Source organism: Microtus oregoni, unplaced genomic scaffold, assembly GCF_018167655.1.
Source record: "Microtus oregoni isolate MIOR12 unplaced genomic scaffold, Mior012 000057F_ref0000458, whole genome shotgun sequence".
In the NCBI taxonomy this organism is placed as follows: domain Eukaryota; kingdom Metazoa; phylum Chordata; class Mammalia; order Rodentia; family Cricetidae; genus Microtus; species Microtus oregoni.
The window spans coordinates 8117493-8125160 of NW_024543833.1; the positions used below are offsets into that span (position 1 = coordinate 8117493).

Sequence of the window (7668 nt, forward strand, 5' to 3'; positions counted from 1 at the left end):
GGAGCAAAGAAAAATGTAGAGCTCAATAAAATCAATTTTAAAAGATAAAAGCTAGCTAGGAATATACCTGAGCCATGGGTCAAACAGTGTTGTAATTAATATAGTTTCTTTGTGATTATTCATGTGTGGGTGGCTGGGAAGCAAACGTGCAGTCTCTGTTTACAACAACCATTTCTTCTCAAACTCATTTGGCCTCTGAAGAAGAACGTGTAGCCTGTCTGTGTAGCCCTTTTCCAAAGTATCAAAGCCACACATCTCTTAGCCAGATGGCCCGAGCTCTTCAAGACTTCATTTTTTTTTTTTTGTTTACCATTTTGTATGACTTTGGATAACTTCTTGACTTGGGTCCGTGCAACGTGAATGTCAGCTGTGTGTGTCACAGAGCTTCTGTGAAGATCACATTAGCCAATACATGTGCAACTCTAAGAAGAGCATCCAGCAGAGAACACATGCCCATAAGTGGCATTCCTGCCACTGTGCTCTCACTGGATGCCGGGGTCCGTACAGGTCCGCCCAGGTTCAAGGAGCCTTTAGGAAAGCGGCCCTCTGACCTTAGACAGTGAGATTCTACTACAGAAATTGCCACCCCAACTCAGCGCACAGGGTGCCAGACCCTAGGTCCACACACAATAGGAACAAAGCTCAGTTATGCCTCCCCAGTAACTGCCTATATCTGGAGAGAAGTGGCTGCAAGCACACAGGAACCAGCAGTTTGGCAGGAAGCCTGCATTCTGCAAACCCCAAGGGCAGGAAGTCCACACACACCAAAGGGTCCCCACCACACCCTGTGAGAAGGAAGGGCCAGCCAGAGTGGATGGGATGGGTTGTTTCCTCTTCAAAATAAGGCTTTGAAGAGACGCTCCAGGGCAGTCAGAAGCAGGGTGACTAAGGGCACACACATGTTTCTCACAGCCACCCAATTCCTGACCTTAATGTCACTTAATAAGGCAGGCCTGGAGTCCTATCTGCAAGCAGAATTGCAAATCACTTGGCTGGGACTCCACATAGGAGGTGGCTTTGTAATCTGAGCAGTGTGTCCACTAACAACTAGAGCAAGACCATTAAGTTCATTACACCTGTCACTCTGCCAGCTGAGTCGCCAAACTGCCATGATAAAAGTACATTATGCCCAAGGAGTGCCACCCAACCCCCTCCCGGACAGCGTACACCCATCGACAGCAGGCAATTTGTTCTTGGTGTCTGTACCTGCATAAAGAACACAACTGTAAACAGCTTGGAAACACGGCTGTGGAAGACCTCAGGCTCTGAGCAGCTATGCATGCTTCACTTTAGACCAAGATGGAGACAGAGACGGACAGCCTAGTAAAAAACATAGTAAGGAGGGACGGAGATTTGTTAAGCAGATTCTGCTGAACAACCCAGAAGGGGTGAGAGGCACACCCTTTCCACCTCTTGACCAAGTTCCAGCACTCCGGGCAGCAGGCAAGGCCTTCTGGGCAGCGGCACCTTCCACCAGGCCTCGGGCGCAGCACATAGCCAGCTGGGCTGCACAGTGGGTTTGCAGGGCAAGCGTGGTGCAGACAGCAGTAATTTATTTATCCCTGTCATGTAACATTAACAATCTGTCTGGAGCTTGGCAAGCACCAACTTGCACTGTCATATAAACTGTCTGACAAACTTAAAAGTTTCATAAATGCTTCTCTTTCCCCAACAGACAACAAAGCATCATTTAAAAAAAAATAGTTGTTATCTTTTCTGTCCCATCACTCTCTTCCTTTATCCAAAACTAAGGGAGAACAAGAAAGAAAATCAGCCACCAAAGAACCCACCCAGTCAGAAGTGACCTGTCAGTGATCTCCACCACCTCACCGGTTTCCCAATACCAAGTAAACAAATGAATGGGGTCGGGGGGAGGGGGGGCGGCAATATGGGGTCAGCTGTGAGGGTGCCGGGGTTACTGAAGAAAAATCTGCAAAACAAAAATATCGTCATTAAAAATTAATAAAGGGTGTGGACATCCAGCCCCCACCTCGCTCCACTCATGGGAATTTGAGCCAGACATTCTGTGTCCTCGTTAAGTGGAAGCTGGCAGGCTGTCAGGGTTTTAGTGGGTTCTGGGAATGCCAATATATTAACCAGAAGACTTTTTGCATACCCTTCGGAGTTTTTATTCTAGAAAAGTCAACCATTTGGCACAGTAGAGCCTTATTTTTGTCCAGGAAAGCTCTCAGCTGCCAATCAAGGGAGAAATTACAGCTACGTTCTTCATAATTTCCAAGACCTAACTGGAAAACAAGCTTGGTGGAGAGAAATAGCTTAAAAAGGCCAAAGCACCATTTTTAGGAGGAATTCAAAGAAAAAGCAATTCATATTTAAATCAAATGGATATGTATCAAAACAGACATTATTCTCAAGTCTTCCTGCAACATAGGAAAACCAATATTAATTGGAAATTTGAACCCAACAGGATCCATAGCCATGAACAGTACAGGTACTTGCTTATTTCCTTTTGTTGCCAAACATGAACACAAGCAACGGCATACGTGTTCACATGAGCCACATGCACACACGCATGTGTGCATACACACACACATACACACACACACATCTCCCCCAAAAGTGGCAGGTCTTGGGGTTATAAAATTCAAATAATATGCAGAATTCCTGTTCCTATTTTGTGGGGTAAGGGCATGCATGTGTATGTGTTTATGTGTGTACACATGCATGAGCGAGCCAGAGGTCAACATCAGGTCTTTTTCAATCTCTCTCCACTGTGCTTTTTGAGTCAGGGTCCTTTCACTGAACCTGGAGCTCGCCAAATCATCTAGACTGGCTGGTTAGCAAGCTCCAAGTATCCGCTCATCTCTGAAGTTCAGCACTGGCATCTACATAGGCACCAGGGATCTTAACTCCGGTCCTGGTGCTTACGTGCCAAACATCTGACCGACTGAGCCATCTCCCCAGGCCCAGTTTTCTTATTTTAAAACTCACAATTCACTTCCCGTGTACACTCATAATATAGGTGAATATGGAATTCCCATTTCACGCAGCCCATGCTGGCAGAAAGTAACTTTGACACCAGAGAAATAATGGCTTCTGAGAGGTTTTTCTACCAAAAAGGACTAAGGACACAGAGAACAAGTGAGCCAAGGACAGATGGGGGGACAGAGAGGAGGGAAGGGAAACATAGGAACACCGCTGTTGGCCACTACTAACAGCTACTACCCATGTCCATGCGAATCATGTTGAGTAACGCCAACATTTTCCAGGTTAAAATGCTACACTCCTGTTACTTCCCTGCTGTTGCTTTCAACTCTGACCCAGAAGGAGACATGTATGCTGGAGACGCCACATGCCCAGATACAGAAGAAAGAAAAGAGGAGACATGACCAGGGGTTCTATAAAGATTTAACCAGTCTACACGCTTTCAGGTATTCCTGCTCAGAATCCTACCGGTTTGGGCTTTATATGATGACATAGGACAATCCTACATACCACTATAAAGTGACTGACAATGTGGGGTACATGCACAGGGATCCAGAGTTTGGGGGTCTTTACTTAGCAGCCAGCCAGAAACTACCCAGAGGGAGCAAAAGTCATCCTTCCCTCTCTTTGCTTCCCTGCCAGGTGAGGAATCCACCCCTCCAGCAACCCGGATAAAAAAACAGACAGTGACCCATGAGCTACAGGGCTGCTCTGCCAGGCTGCTTAGTCAAGCAAGACTCTACAGCACAGACCCAAGCTGTAAACACCTCTGCAGACGGGTCCTTGCTCTCAACACGCCAGGCAAGAAAACTATTCTTAGAACAGTTAGCAGTTGGGGGAAAACAAATATTTGCCTATGGATGTCTATATTCTAACGGTGAACGGCGGGGAAAGGACTGTGGAGCCTCACATCATATGCCAACAGATGGCCACAGAATCGCTCAAGACGCACCTGGCACTGGCTGGGCGCCACGGCGGGATTGTGGCCATGAAAAGCAAGCACCCAAAGGGCTCAAAGATAGATAGCCAGCCGTAACTACCTGCTGGTTAGAGTCTGCTCCAACACAAACACGAACTTACAGGAACTGGACCAGAGACATGGGCAGTGAACTCTTCCAGGGGTAAGAGCGGAACGCTAAGACACTAGAAGGCTTTGTTGTTGTGGGAGTTGTTGTTGTTGTTGTTTAGACAAGGGGAATGGTAGCTACAATTCCATTACAGTAGTCCCGGCTCCAATTCTTAACTGTGTTCTACATTCATAGTAAAGTTGTGTCTTAAAGAATTAAACTTCCACAGGGATGGCAGAAAACAAATATTAAATGTCAATAAATACATGTGGATAATATTCAGACCCATTCATTGTCCATGTCATGATTCACATTTGACGTTGTTCCTTCACAGAACATATATTCTATATTCCAAAAGGAATGTGCACACGATGCCATTGAGCCGAATTTACACTCGAAGACCGTAGCTTCTCTCATACAAAATGCGGGCCTGGCTTGGCATGTGTATGCTTCATAGACCCTCCCTTGAAAACCAACACACAATCCTGAAGGCCCAGGTTAACTAGAAATAGGAGGATAAAGTATGGCGACACCCGAACTAATAGAAAGAGCCATGGTAAGTTGAGTTTGGCAGTGCTAACCCAGCATAGGCCCCTGCTTTTTGTACCTGGTGCTGGGACAGAAAGCCAGGACCTCAGCATCCTAGGAAAGCCGGCTGCAGGGGAACATTACCTCCCCACTCCCACACTCTACTCTGAAGGTCCAGCAGGACTCACCATCTCTATCCCCGTCCACCTCTAACACAGTTCTTGAACGTCACACCCCAGTGTGAACACACAGAAGGTCACAAATAAATATCACAGTCATAATTAATTCTAACTTTTAGTGAGGAGTTTCAGGGATGGCAAGGTGGCAAAATAATTAGAAAAGAAGGAGGAAAAAAAAAACAAAGAAAACAGACACAGAGGAAAAGAAAAGCCAATCAAAATAATCCGTTCTAGCTCATTTAAGAGTCTTTGTGGAAAAACAGAACACTCTGCTGACTGATGTGACCACTGACACTCAGCAATCACTCCTGTGCTGGGGCAGAAACTAGGAAGCCCCACTTGTTTTAACGAGTTTCTTGCTGCCCTGACTGGCCAATGCAATGACTCTCCAGGTAACCCGGAACAGACACGCCTGGTGTGGGCTCTTGGAATGACGCCCACCCACCATGCACCCCTGTAGTCCTGAAACCTCTGCACACCGAGAACCTTCCAATTAAAAAAAAAAAAAAGACAGACAAAAGTTTAAAAACAAGCAAGTAAATGCTCTCTGTGGCACCACAGCGACTTAACTCACAGAGAGCCTACTGTCTCCCAGCAGCGTACTCACAGGGCGCGCCCCCAGCCGTGCCCAGACGGCACGCCGGGCAGGGGTCCCGGGAAGCCTCCTCCAGCCTGTGGAGCGCAGAGCCCACAACAAAGGCAAGTGCAGAGCCCGGCTGGGTGCTCTTCGCTTCCTGTTTATTCCACCGTGAGGGTCAAAGAGAAATTCAACACACGCCTGCTTCCTCCCGGCCCGGAGACCCAGCCTAAGTGTAACAGCAGCCGCCCCAGACAATCGACTTTGCCAACCAATGCCAGGAGCCCCGGGCAGCCCGCGGCCGACGTCAAAGAGCGCGGGGGGGTGGGGGGGGCCGGGGAGACAGTCTGAAGGCTGGGAAGCCTGGAGCCCTAGAGCCGGGGCGCAAGGTGCAGGGGGAGGCTCCCGCGCCGCCTTCTCGCTGCTGACCTCCAGCCCCCCACGACTGCAGCAGTTCGCACACAGGCCTAGGAGCGTCGCCGCCTGGGGCACGCACCCCCGCGCCCACCCGGACCGCTGGGCACTGCTGGATGAAGCAGCTTCAGCGGGACACTCTACAACACCGGGTCCCGATCGGCAAGACTCTGCCAGCCGAGCGCTCCGAGGATGGCCAAGCGTCCCCGGCCGCCCTCAGCGCCCACCCGCGGCACTGCCTGGCAGACCTGGTGCGCGGGTCTCGGGGACGCCAGGGCTGGCAGGGCAGCGGTCGCCGGCGCTGGCTGGCGGGCATCCCGGTCCTTTGCCCGCCCCCTCCTCCCGGCTCTGCTCAGAGGTGAACTCCCGCCAGACGCAGAGACCGCGGCGGGCGGCACTCACCTGCAGCAGCCCCTAGGTGGGCGAGCGGGACCGCCCACCGTGCAGTTCGGCCACCGGCCCTGCGGGCTGCGGGGGAGGGGCAGCGCTCCGGGTGGCGCTACACGGCGCGGCGTGGCTCTTTAAGAGGGACCTGCCACCGGGCTCCCGGAGCTCCCCGCCCCCCTTTCGCCTTCTCAGGACTTGCAGCCGGTCTGGCGGCCGCCGCGGCTCCTCCCCGGCTCGCTGGGGATCCCCGCCGGCTGACGGGAGGGAGGGAGAGCGCCGGTGCTGTCGGGCTGGGGGCCGGGTCCCGCCACCGCCACCGCCACCGCGCCGAGGCCGGGTCTGTCTCAACTCAGCCTCGGCCGCTCCTCCCCCGACTCTGCGGCGGGGACCCGGCGCGCGGCCAGACGGCGGGGGCGGGGGGCGCCGCCAGGGATGCGGCCCCGCCCAGGTGCACACCCGGTGCCCCCCAGGCTGCAGGACCCGAGCTCTGGGGGCGATTAACGCACACCCGGGATCCTGAGCCCGGTAAAGAGCCTGGAACTGGGGTGAGAGGGGAGCGCTCGCTGAGTGTAGGCCACGGGCGGTTTGGGAAGGGGGGCACCTACTGCCTCTTGGGTTGTAGATGCCCACCCACAGCGGAACTTGATCCAAGGCTCTCTTGGGCACACAGTAGGACTACAGGACAGTTAGTGGGAATGGTGAAGCGTCTGGGAGCCCCCTCCTCCAGGCTGGAGCGAATCCTCCGGACTCCCTGGTATCATGCCCTCTTCTAGGGAAAAGCATCTGTACTGGGCAGCTGGGTGGATCCTTCCTCTAGGAGCTATGACCCTTTTGCCCTTGAAGAAATACCTCCAAGTCCTACGAAAACTGGGACAGGACCTCCACTGGAGTGCAGACAATAGATCATCGGTTCTCCAGAAGTACCAGCACAGACACTGGTCTACCCAGCCATGTTTGATGGAGATTGATTGCTGCCACCGCCGATTTTATTGCAGTCAACACAATTAGAGTCGAGTTCCTCTCAGCCAAAATTCTCCTCCCTACAGACACATGAACCCAGGTTTCAGGTTGGTCTAACAGAGACGGAAATTTAAAGGAGTAACCGTTTCCAACTCTTCCCCCACTCCTACCTCAGACTTCAAGGATGCCGGAGAAATGACTGTTTTGAAATCTGCAGTTAATGTATCAGTGACTTTTCCATTCGTGGAATATTCGTTCAGTTTTTCTTATGTCTTCAGTTCTGCTCAGCCATCATAGCTATCCAACAGAGTTTGTATGTGATCTAGTAATGGCTACCACAATAGAGAATTGTGTATGAAGCGTTTCTCACAGGTTGCTTTTATTTAATCCCCACAGTGACAGCGAACAAGCTCTTCTCCACTTTACAAATGACGAAGTTGAGGCTGTGAAACATTTGATGATGTTCCCCCAACCACAAAGATAAAGGTTTAGCGTTGCTAACCGGCAGCATCCAACACTGGGTGTTGAATTCCCGTACCATACCGCCACCTACCTACAGCAACTGTCACATCCAGTTCTGTTCCGCTCAGCCCACGTACAGCTGAGACAG

At 51.3% G+C, this 7668-nt stretch overlaps 1 protein-coding gene across 7 annotated transcripts in view; it reads right to left on the reverse strand.

The window, feature by feature from the left end:
• Window positions 1-6244, reverse strand: part of Ldlrad4 (low density lipoprotein receptor class A domain containing 4) — a 323747-nt gene extending 317503 nt beyond the window's left edge. For 3 of the 7 annotated variants that reach the window (XM_041639129.1, XM_041639141.1, XM_041639125.1), the window contains exon 1: window positions 5328-5541. The gene's annotated coding sequence lies outside the window, so the exon portion shown is untranslated. Of the gene's footprint in view, window positions 1-1206; window positions 1321-5294; window positions 5542-6113 lie in introns of those variants that run through there. The other 4 variants (XM_041639131.1, XM_041639126.1, XM_041639127.1 and 1 more) reach the window with 4 other exon arrangements.
• Between the last annotated feature and the right edge of the window lie 1424 nt (window positions 6245-7668).